This window comes from Plectropomus leopardus, chromosome 11, assembly GCF_008729295.1.
Source record: "Plectropomus leopardus isolate mb chromosome 11, YSFRI_Pleo_2.0, whole genome shotgun sequence".
Classification (NCBI taxonomy): domain Eukaryota; kingdom Metazoa; phylum Chordata; class Actinopteri; order Perciformes; family Serranidae; genus Plectropomus; species Plectropomus leopardus.
The window spans coordinates 1,232,663-1,243,470 of NC_056473.1; the positions used below are offsets into that span (position 1 = coordinate 1,232,663).

Genomic DNA, 10,808 nt, shown 5'->3' on the forward strand with positions numbered 1-10,808 from the left:
CAAATAAAAATTCCATAAAATTATGATTTAAAAAAAAATATCAAACCAAGAGTTGTAGTATGATCAGCAGCAGCCAGTTGATGGCTGTAGTGATTTTGGTGACACTACAGTACATAAAAGTGGAGTTATTATATTTTTATTTCTAATAAAAATTCCATAAAATTATGATTTTTTTAAAAAATATCAAACCAAGTGTTGTAGTATGATCAGCAGCATCCAGTTGATGGCTGCAGTAAATTTGGTGACACTACAGTGCATAAAAGAGAAGTTATAAAATTTTATTATTAATAAAAATTCTTAAAATTATGATTTTTTTAAAAAAATATCAAACCAAGAGTTGTAGTATGATCAGCAGCATCCAGTTGATGGCTGCAATGATTTTGGTGACACTACAGTACATAAAAGAGAAGTTATTAAATTTTATTATTAATAAAAATTCTTAAAATTATGATTTTTTAAAAAAATATCAAACCAAGAGTTGTAGTATGATCAGCAGCATCCAGTTGATGGCTGCAATGATTTTGGTGACACTACAGTGCATAAAAGTGGAGTTATTAAATTTTATTATTAATAAAAATTCTTAAAATTATGATTTTTTTTTTAAAATATCAAACCAAGAGTTGTAGTATGATCAGCAGCATCCAGTTGATGGCTGCAGTAAATTTGGTGACACTACAGTGCATAAAAGTGGAGTTATTAAATTTTATTATTAATAAAAATTCTTAAAATTATGATTTTTAAAAAAAATATCAAACTAAGAGTTGTAGTATGATCAGCAGCAGCCAGTTGATGGCTGCAGTAAATTTGGTGACACTACAGTGCATAAAAGTGGAGTTATTGAATTTTATTATTAATAAAAATTCTTAAAATTATGATTTTTTTAAAAAAATATCAAACCAAGTGTTGTAGTATGATCAACAGCATCCAGTTGATGGCTGCAATGATTTTGGTGACACTACAGTACATAAAAGAGAAGTTATTAAATTTTATTATTAATAAAAATTCCATAAAATTATGATTAAAAAAAAAAAATCAAACCAAGAGTTGTAGTATGATCAGCAGCAGCCAGTTGATGGCTGCAGTAAATTTGGTGGCACTACAGTGCATAAAAGTGGGAGTTATTAAATTTTATTAATAATAAAAATTCTTAAAATTATGATTTTTTTTTTTAAAATATCAAACCAAGTGTTGTAGTATGATCAGCAGCATCCAGTTGATGGCTGCAGTAAATTTGGTGACACTACAGTACATAAAAGTGGAGTTATTAAATTGTATTATTAATAAAAATTCTTAAAATTATGATTTTTAAAAAAAATATCAAACCAAGAGTTGTAGTATGATCAGCAGCATCCAGTTGATGGCTGCAGTAAATTTGGTGATACTACAGTGCATAAAAGAGAAGTTATTACATTTTATTTCTAATAAAAAATCCATAAAATTATGAAAAGAAAAAAAAAATCAAACCAAGTGTTGTAGTATGATCAGCAGGAACCAGATGATGGTTGGACAGAGTTTAATTCTTCTGCAGTGCATAAAGGTGAAGTTATTGCATTTTATTATAAAGTTTCTTAAAATTATATATATATATATATATATATATATATATTATATATATATATATATATATATATATATATATATATATATATATATATATATATATATAATTTATTTATTATATTTATTTATATTATTATATTTTATTTATTTAATTTATTATATATATACATATTATAAAAAGTGTTGTAGTATGATCAACAGGAGCCAGTTGAAGGCTGCAGTGATTTTGGTGACACTACAGTGTATAAGACTGAAGTTATTGAATATCTGTGTAGTGTTTCTCTTCGCTGCTGTAGCGGTTTTGCAATTTGCAGACGGTCCCTATCCACTCGTCTCACAGCCGGCTGCTCATTGACTCCAATGTTATTTCTGCAGCTTGAGAGACAGCTACTTTTGATAAAACTGGGCTTGTAGCACATTGTCTACCTTACAACGATGGGAAAGAGGCCTCGTTCATGTTTTGACAACGTATCACTAATGAGTTATTGATGCCGGAAGTCCGAATCTGTGAATATCTTTCCAACTTTACCGAACTCGTTTGAACAAGCAATTAAGCCTTTACGCCGTGCCCTGGAAGCCAAGCAGCAGCAGGGCAAAGCAGAAGCGGTGGAGACAAGCAGCGGGGGAGACGAAGAGAAGAGAAGAGAACAAAACAAAACAAAACAAAACAAAACAAAACAAAACAGCAGCGGCCCCGATCAGCTGGTTACATTCAGACCTAACCAAGAAAAATGCTATTAGCATGGCTAAATGACTGAACATGATGCGGTGCGCACTACCAGACACACATACCTTTTCGGTCACAGCCGGCACACACACAGACACACACGAGAGGAGGGAGGGAGAGAGAGGACTCCGGGCAGCGACCAGCGTTTACCTGTGACCACACTAGCATTAGCCAATTAATAGCATCAACCATACCGCAGAGAGAGAGAGGACACTTACCACGGCCAACAAATGCAGCAGCACCTACACGAGCCACGGAGCAGCACACAGGCAATCGCCCTACAACACAACACCAACGCCGTAAGCACACAAACAGACACAAACAACCTGCGAGGTGAAGCAGCGTGCAGCCATACCTGTCGGCCAAGCGACCTCTGGCACGGAAGTGACGCGCCGGTGATGACGGAGGGAGGCGCAAAAGGAAGAACTGGTGGGAGGAAGGCCGCTTTTATACCAGCCCACCTCATCACGGCCACCAGCAGGGCTCATTACCAGCAGGCAAATGACAGCAGATAAACACCTCTATGCTGCTACACATGCAAGGACATGTCGTGGTAATGTTAGCTAAGTTTACTGTTCATTTTCTGTTAACTTATGCCTAATGGGCCAGTGTTGAAAGATGTATTCTTGCTGCATTTGTGGAAAATCTGCTCAGTCTGTGAAGGCACGTTCTGCATTGCAAACTGCATCGCAATGAACCCCGTTGCATTTTCAAGTGTGTTGAAATTGGTTGCAAGCAGTTTTTTTTCTGGATACTCTGCACTAAAGTAATTTCTTTTGCCACCATAATGGCACGTCTTCAGCTGATCAGGATGTCGCGTTGGCAGCATTAAAATGCACAGTTTCACTTTGTGAACACAGTGAGTGCAAGAGTTAGTTGCTCACCTAAAGGAGCACATAGCAGAGGGGCGAATCTGTGTTCACTGTAAAATCTTCCTTCACTGCCCATATGTCTAGAAAACACAGAAATTGTTCTGTAAATGTGCTTTGAGGGCCATTCAAGGATACATCTTCTGAATTTCTACAACTGAGCATAGCTTCACTTCAATGCAGGAAACTGCCCAGTGTGTCAAATGCTGAAGAAGACACAATAGAGAACATGTCTGATTTTAGTGACTTGTATCTCAGAAATGTGTGTATGTTTTATATCAAGTTACAGGGACAACATTTAATTCCAGCATCTACCATTCAGAACATTGTTGACGAGAAGAATTCCTGAAAGATTTGTCTATATCGGATGAAGAAATTGTAAAAATATGTGCTACTCTGAGTTTTACAGTGAGCAAGTTAAAGAGACAGTCTTACAATGTGACATCACTGAAACAGTTTCAAGGATTCCTGTAGATGTGCAATACAATGGAATAGCATACAAGAAGGGCCAATTTGTTGTCATTAGGAATGATGACCCAGTGGAGTTTGGTGAACTCATCCTCACTGTAGTGAAAGATGATTCTGCACTTCATTTTCTGATGAGAGCAGAATTTCTTGAACACTACCACATGTACTCAGTGAAAAAAGAAAGTGTAAGATTTAAATGCCCACACATTAATGAACCGACTGACATATGGCCATTTACATCTTACATGAAAAATGGATACCAGATTGTCCCACTGAAGCACGGTGTATTGTCAGAGTAGATGCTTCAGTGTCAGTAGGCCAAAGGCCAAATTCTTTTTTTTTGATTGTTTGTCTGTATATCTGATAGATATGGCCAAATCACAAATAGAGAATATAAGCAGTGCAGTTGCTGCAGTGCTTCCAGATCTTCCTGTAGTAGTCCTCAATTCAGTACAAGATGCTTTAAAGGCACTTGGAGTAGAGACCACAGATGATCTGCAGTACATTACAGATGGCGACTTGCTGCCATTGTTGAAGCCAATCCAAGCCAGATGGCCTGTTGCTCCCTGGGTCTACAGCAGTAATTGTACATTAACAAAATTTTACAACATTTAAAAATTGCAAACACATTAGAGGACAAACTAACTAGTAAAACTATACATTCCAAGAGAGCAGCATAACATCATTCAGGGTTTAGATAAATAAATAATTTATTTGTCATTAAAGAGGAAATTCTTTTACACAGTATGTGCAAACATAACACAAACAATTACGACATGCAGAGGTTATATAGTGAAAAAAAAAATATTGTTCTTGTAACTAAATTAGACAGTTACCTTTGTTAATGTTTTCAAAGTTCCGTTATTCTTCTGTTACAGACTCAACCACTTTCAGCTTCAACCACACGTGTCCCTCTTCGGTGTCTGTCTGTTCCTCTCCACCCTCAGTTCCTGTCTCACCAGCATCATCCACAACCACCTCAGCACCCTTGGGAAGCTGTTTCACTTCTGTGCCAAACTGGGTAGACAGTTTCCAGATACCATGGCAGAAGCTACCTGAAGAGATAATGCAGAGTTTGGAAAGGCAGAAAAGACCCAGTCCACGACGAGAGATGGTCAGGATTGTGGTTTCTGAAATTATGAAGGTGTGAAACAATCTAACCAAGCGCAACACTACAGAGATAGGCAAAAGAATGGTGGCCAAGTATCCAAAATCTGTACAGGATGTCATTAAGGGTGTTGTTGGAGCTGGGTATCATTCGTCATTCATCATTCATAGTAAAGCAACTTCAAGCGCGGGTTGAAAATGTTAAACGACTCAACACACCAAAGATAATGAAACGCAAGGCAGCATCAGATGAGGGTGACACCGAAGAAATTCCAGATATCTAGAAAGCAAGTTCAGGACACATATAGCTGTATCAACTGGGAACTAAAATATTTGCCACTCTCTGAGACTGCAAAGAGTCAGCAAAAAACAAAAAAAGAGCGAATGAAGAAGATGTTTGAAGAGATGAGCTGCAATATCAATGATGTGAAAGAATTAGTACACTCAACCTTTTACACGGAGCGCATCGACCAAAACATTGCAAACAATTACATCACTTCCTTCATGGCAGCCCTCTGCCTGCTCTTCGGGAGTTACTACTGTTTAACATACACTACCCAGTGGAACTGCGCTCAATGTTGGACTTCCTTCAAAGGTACAGTTTCTTTTTTGTTACATTGTTCAACAACACAAGTTATTTGAGTTCACTTCTCAGTTGTTATTTATGTAATAATTAAGGTGTTTCTTCTCTACAAATCCTGAGAGAGGCACCAAAGTTGAGTGGAAGAAAAAAAAGTACTCTCAGTCAATCCCAGGGTGCTGACTTTGATTGCAGACCTTGCAGACCATGAGTGGACATAGATATAACCTTATGACCCTAACTGTTAAAGGAAGCATGTGTTGAAACCATGTTTCAGGGTTGTGTATGTTGTATACACTGCAGATTTTTTGTCATTAAAATATTACCAAAAAATGTATTGAAAGCTTAAGATGAAAGTTAACTTTTCCTTGGACAAAATGTTTGGTATAGTGTTGTGAAGGTACACATTTAGTTTTATTGCACTGTGCTGTAAACAATTTGAGCTAAACTGATTGTTGTTCATTAATTTCTTATGACAACTTTCTCACACAGGTGTTGGAGTACTTGTGTTTGTGATTTAAACATTAAAATCTGAACATGCTGTTCACAATTTAGCATAATAAAAGAGCTCAAATGAATGTGTTTTTTATAGCTACCGCATACACTGAGCAATTTAAAAAACATCCAGTGGCAATCAACTTTAATAAATAACATTAATGCTTATTAAAAATACTTAGTAGTCTGAGTCTGGCAAAAATCACCTCTGATGTCACCATTTCAGAATGGAGCTGGTAAGTTAGTTTCATATTTAAAATACAATTAAAAATGTATACATCACATTTTAATTCTAAGTCTCAAGTATTGTTTCCCTTCCAGTAGGCTGAGCCAAATACATCCAGTGGTCCCGAAGCTGAGTGGTCCTCAACTGAACCCTTTTTGCCATTATTACTTTTTTAGGTAAGATTTAGAACTCTAGAAAAAGTAAATCATTACGCTGTGAATGAATAGATAAAATTGTAAAACTTTCTCTTTTCTCACATATTAGAACATTGAGCTGGGACTATTAAAAGTTCCTCTTAGTGTTGTCCTGGCGCTGGAAGTTCTTCTCCCTGAGTCCTCAGTGTGGAAGTGTTTCATTATAAAGTTGAGGCATTTATGGTGAGTGATTCCACACAAACAGGTTTTCTATCATACACACTTTCATTTAATGTTGACTTAAGTGTTGTGATTTATACTGTGTACTTTTAGAAACTGAGTTATCACAGTTACCCACTAACCACAGCTAATCCACAGATGGGTTTGCGGTTGGATGAAGTAATATAATTAGAAGAATATTAACTACATTCTCACCAACTTTGTACATTATGCTTTGTTGGCATGCAAATTATAAAGTCAGTTTTATAAAGTCAGTTTTATTTATATAGCCCATTATCACAAAACATGGTTTGCCTCAGAGGGCTTTACAGTGTACGACATCCCTCTGCCCTTAGACCCTCACATCACCCAAGGAAAAACTCCCCAAAAAGAACCCCTGTAACAGGGAAAAAAAAGAGGAAGAAACCTCAGGAAGAGCGGTAGAGGATAGTGAGGGATCCCTCTTCCAGGACGGACAGACGAGCAATAGATGTCGTAAATAGCAAATGAAATACAATCATGGCAAAAAAGGAAAGAGAAAGAGAGGGGGGGGGGGGGGGGGGGGCACAGAATAATAGAAACAGATGCATGTCATATTACAATAATGGTAGGTGTGAAAATTAGTAATTGCACTCTATGATGATGTTGATAGAGATGATAACAGTCTCATGCATATGTGAAAGGGAGTTGTCCAAAGGCAAGATCACAGCATCGGCGCAACCAGGACCAGACCACGATCAGGGCGAGCGGGGGGCACAGAATCAGTACAGCCACAGCACGAGCACAACCAAAGGCAGGGTCACAGCATCAGCACAGCTATCACCACGGTCAGGCACAGTCAAGGTTACGGCCAGGATCCAGGGAAACTAGGAAACAAGGGAGCAGGAACGCTCCCGAGAGGCAACAGGATTAGCGTAGTGCAGTTCAACAGACCCAGGCTCTGTAATCGCGAGCCCCAGGTAGTGAGAGTACCACATGGCTATCACAGAGCTAAGCTAAGCTTGCACATGGCAATGCAGTTAACAGACATGCATGATTTCTGATGGCGGCATTGAGAGAAGGAAAGGAGCTCAGCGTATCAGAGGAAGTCCCCCGGCAGGTTAAACCTATGTCAGCCTAACTATGGGCTGGTCCAGGCAGCCTGAGCCAGCCCTAATTATAAGCTTTATCAAAGAGGAAGGTCTTAAGTCTACCCTTAAAAGTTGAAACGGTGTCTGCCTCCCTGACCGAAAATGGAAGATGGTTCCATAGGAGAGGAGCGTGGTAGCTGAAGGCTCTGGTTCCTAACCTAATTTTGGAAATTTTGGGAACCACAAGTAACCCTGCGTTTTCAGAGCGCAGTGATCTTGAGGGTTGGTAAGGAACTATGAGCTGTGACAGATAGGATGGAGCCTGACCATTTAGAGCTTTGTAAGTAAGGAGGAGGATTTTAAATTCAATCCTGGATTTCACAGGGAGCCAGTGCAGAGAAGCTAAAACAGGAGAAATATGATCCCTTTTCTTGCTTCCCGTTAAAACACGAGCAGCAGCATTCTGCACCAGTTGGAGAAACCTAAGAGATTTGTTTGGGCAACCAAATAATAGGGAATTACAGTAATCCAGCCTAGAGGTGACAAATGCATGTACTAATTTTTCAGCATCTGTTTGGGATAGGATATGTCTAATTTTTGCGATGTTACGCAAGTGAAAGAAAGCCGTCCTTGAAGTTTGTTTTATATGGGAGGCAAAGGATAAATCCTGGTCAAATAAAACTCCGAGGTTCCTTACAGTTGTGCTAGAGGCCAAGGTAATGCCATCTAGAGAAATTAAATTCTTGGAAAAGGAGCTTCTGAGGTGTTTTGGGCCAAGAACAATAACTTCAGTTTTGTCTGAATTCAACATCAGGAAATTACGGCTCATCCAGGCTTTTACATCCTTAAGACATGTTTGAAGTCTAGATAGCTGATCAGTTTCATCTGGTTTCATAGATAGATATAATTGCGTATCATCAGCATAACAATGGAAATTTAAGGAATGTTTTCTAATTATGTTGCCTAGAGGAAGCATATATAAAGTGAAAAGGATTGGTCCAAGCACCGAACCTTGTGGCACTCCAAAGCAGACCTTTGTATGTGCGGAGGGTTGATCATTGATGTGAACAAATTGGGAACGATCTGATAAGTATGACTTAAACCAGGCTAGTGACGTTCCTTTAAGGCCAATTGAGGTTTCAAGTCTGTGCAGTAAGATTTGATGGTCAATGGTGTCAAATGCAGCACTGAGATCTAATAGGATTAAAACAGAGATCAGACCTGTGTCAGAAGCGATAAATAAGTCGTTATTAATTTTTACTAGTGCCGTCTCTGTGCTATGATGAACTCTAAAGCCTGACTGAAAGTCCTCGAATAAACTGTTGTCTCGAGAAAGTCACAGAGCTGATGAGCAACCACTCTCTCAAGGATTTTAGAAATAAAGGGGAGATTAGATATCGGTCTATAGTTAGCTAAAATCTCAGGATCGAGAGTGGGCTTCTTTAGAAGAGGTTTAATGACAGCTACTTTAAAAGACTGGGGTACATAACCTGTCAATAAAGACGCGTTGATTATATCTAATAAAAAGTTGTCTAATAAAGGTAAAACTTCCTTAAGGAGCTTAGTTGGGATGGGGTCTAGCAGGCATGTTGATGGCTTAGATGCAGAAACCAAAGTATAGAGTTGATGAAGGTCAATGGGGGAGAAATGGTCTAGATAAATTTCGGGCCTTGCTGCCATAATCAGGCTATCTGAGTTCGGGGTCAGGTCAGTTGAGGGTAAGAGGTGATGGATTTTATCTCGAATAGTTATGATTTTATTATTAAAGAAATTCATAAAGTCGTCACTGCTTAGGGCCGAAGGAATACAGGGCTCTATAGAGCTGTGACTCTGAGTCAGCCTGGCTACAGTGTTGAAAAGAAACCTGGGATTGTTTTTGTTTTCCTCAATTAGTGATGAATAATAGTTTGCCCTGGCATGGCGGAGGGCCTTCTTATAGACTTTAAGACTGTCCAGCCAGACTAAACGGGACTCTTCCAGTTTGGTCGAACGCCAATGTCTTTCAAATTTTCGCGATGTTTGTTTCAATTTGCGAATCTGGAGGTTAAACCATGGGGCTAATTTTTTTTGTTTCATTATTTTCTTCTTGAAGGGTGCAACAGTGTCGAGAGCTGATCGCAGTGAGCCAGTAGCATTATCGATGAGACAGTCAATTTGGGAATGACTTAAGTTAGTAGTAGTGTGCTCAGGAGTTGTAAGACATGGTAATGATGTCAAAGCAGAGGGAATTAGTTTCTTAAATTATATAGGCCCTATCAGTTTACTCAAGACCCAGATTTTATTTTGACTACCGGTTAGTTGGCATTATTAAGAAAATAAAATATCCTAGTATTTTTGACTAAACCCCTCAATATTCATATTGTGACCGTAATGTGGGGGTGACTATTGCTTTCATAAAATATTTACACAAAGAGATTTTTAATTAATAATCATCTATAATATCTATATAATAACTGGGTAAAGGCAAAAAATAGAACAGCTAGAACGGTCTGGTAAGGTAAGCAAATGACCTCACTTTACTGTAATACAGCCTTTAGTACCAGGAAAAGACAACACTTGAGGGCCGTCCACACCGAGAACATTAACTTTGAAGGAAACTATAAAGATATGGTTTTAAATATCCTTTAAAACTCAAGTGGATGGCTGAGTCCACACCACAACTATAACAACAGTGGCAGATGATATTGTTGGGATCACATTCAGAGCAATTTGATGAACGAAAGAAACACTTGACAGCCAATCGAAATCTGGCTGAAGCCAGCGTACATATGAAGATGAGTTGTTGCCCACTTCTGCCACAAGAGGGAGTATACTAGTCAACAAAGAGGCTGACCTGGACGGATGTATTGCAAGGTTTAAGTATTTTGCAATACCAAGTAAAGAAAAAAAAAAAAAATTACGCAGAATTTTTTATTTAAGTGTGCAACACAAAATGACTTAGTTTGTGCACGGGTGTATGATTTTGGTGTTAAATAAATCCAAATTTTAAGCTAATTGATGACAAGAAACATTTCTTTTAATAGTCTCTTACGCTAATCATTCAGTCTTAACTACTGGGATATACAACTTATTTAACACTTGCAACGTAATATTAGGCTGCAAATTAAACATTGAAAGAGTGTCATTGTACCTGAGACATGCTGCGAAATGATCTTTGGCGCTGATGGGGTCTCTGAAGTTTGTTTTGTCCTTGTCGATGTCCTCTTTTACAATTGCCAGGATGACTCATACAAAAGTATGAATAAAACTTGTCTTCAAAGACGACAACACTCATAACAGAGTGATTCTCCTTACTCATCTCTTCTTTGAAGAAATATGTGAACCCATACCCTTTCTTTTTCTTTCTCTTCACA

General features: G+C 38.1%; 1 long non-coding RNA gene across 1 annotated transcript; it reads left to right on the forward strand.

Moving 5' to 3' along the window:
* Positions 1 to 2,729: 2,729 nt before the first annotated feature.
* Positions 2,730 to 5,192, forward strand: LOC121949735. Its single transcript, XR_006106292.1, has 2 exons — positions 2,730 to 2,840; positions 4,503 to 5,192. It is a non-coding gene; the product is annotated as an uncharacterized LOC121949735 (long non-coding RNA).
* Positions 5,193 to 10,808: the final 5,616 nt, after the last annotated feature.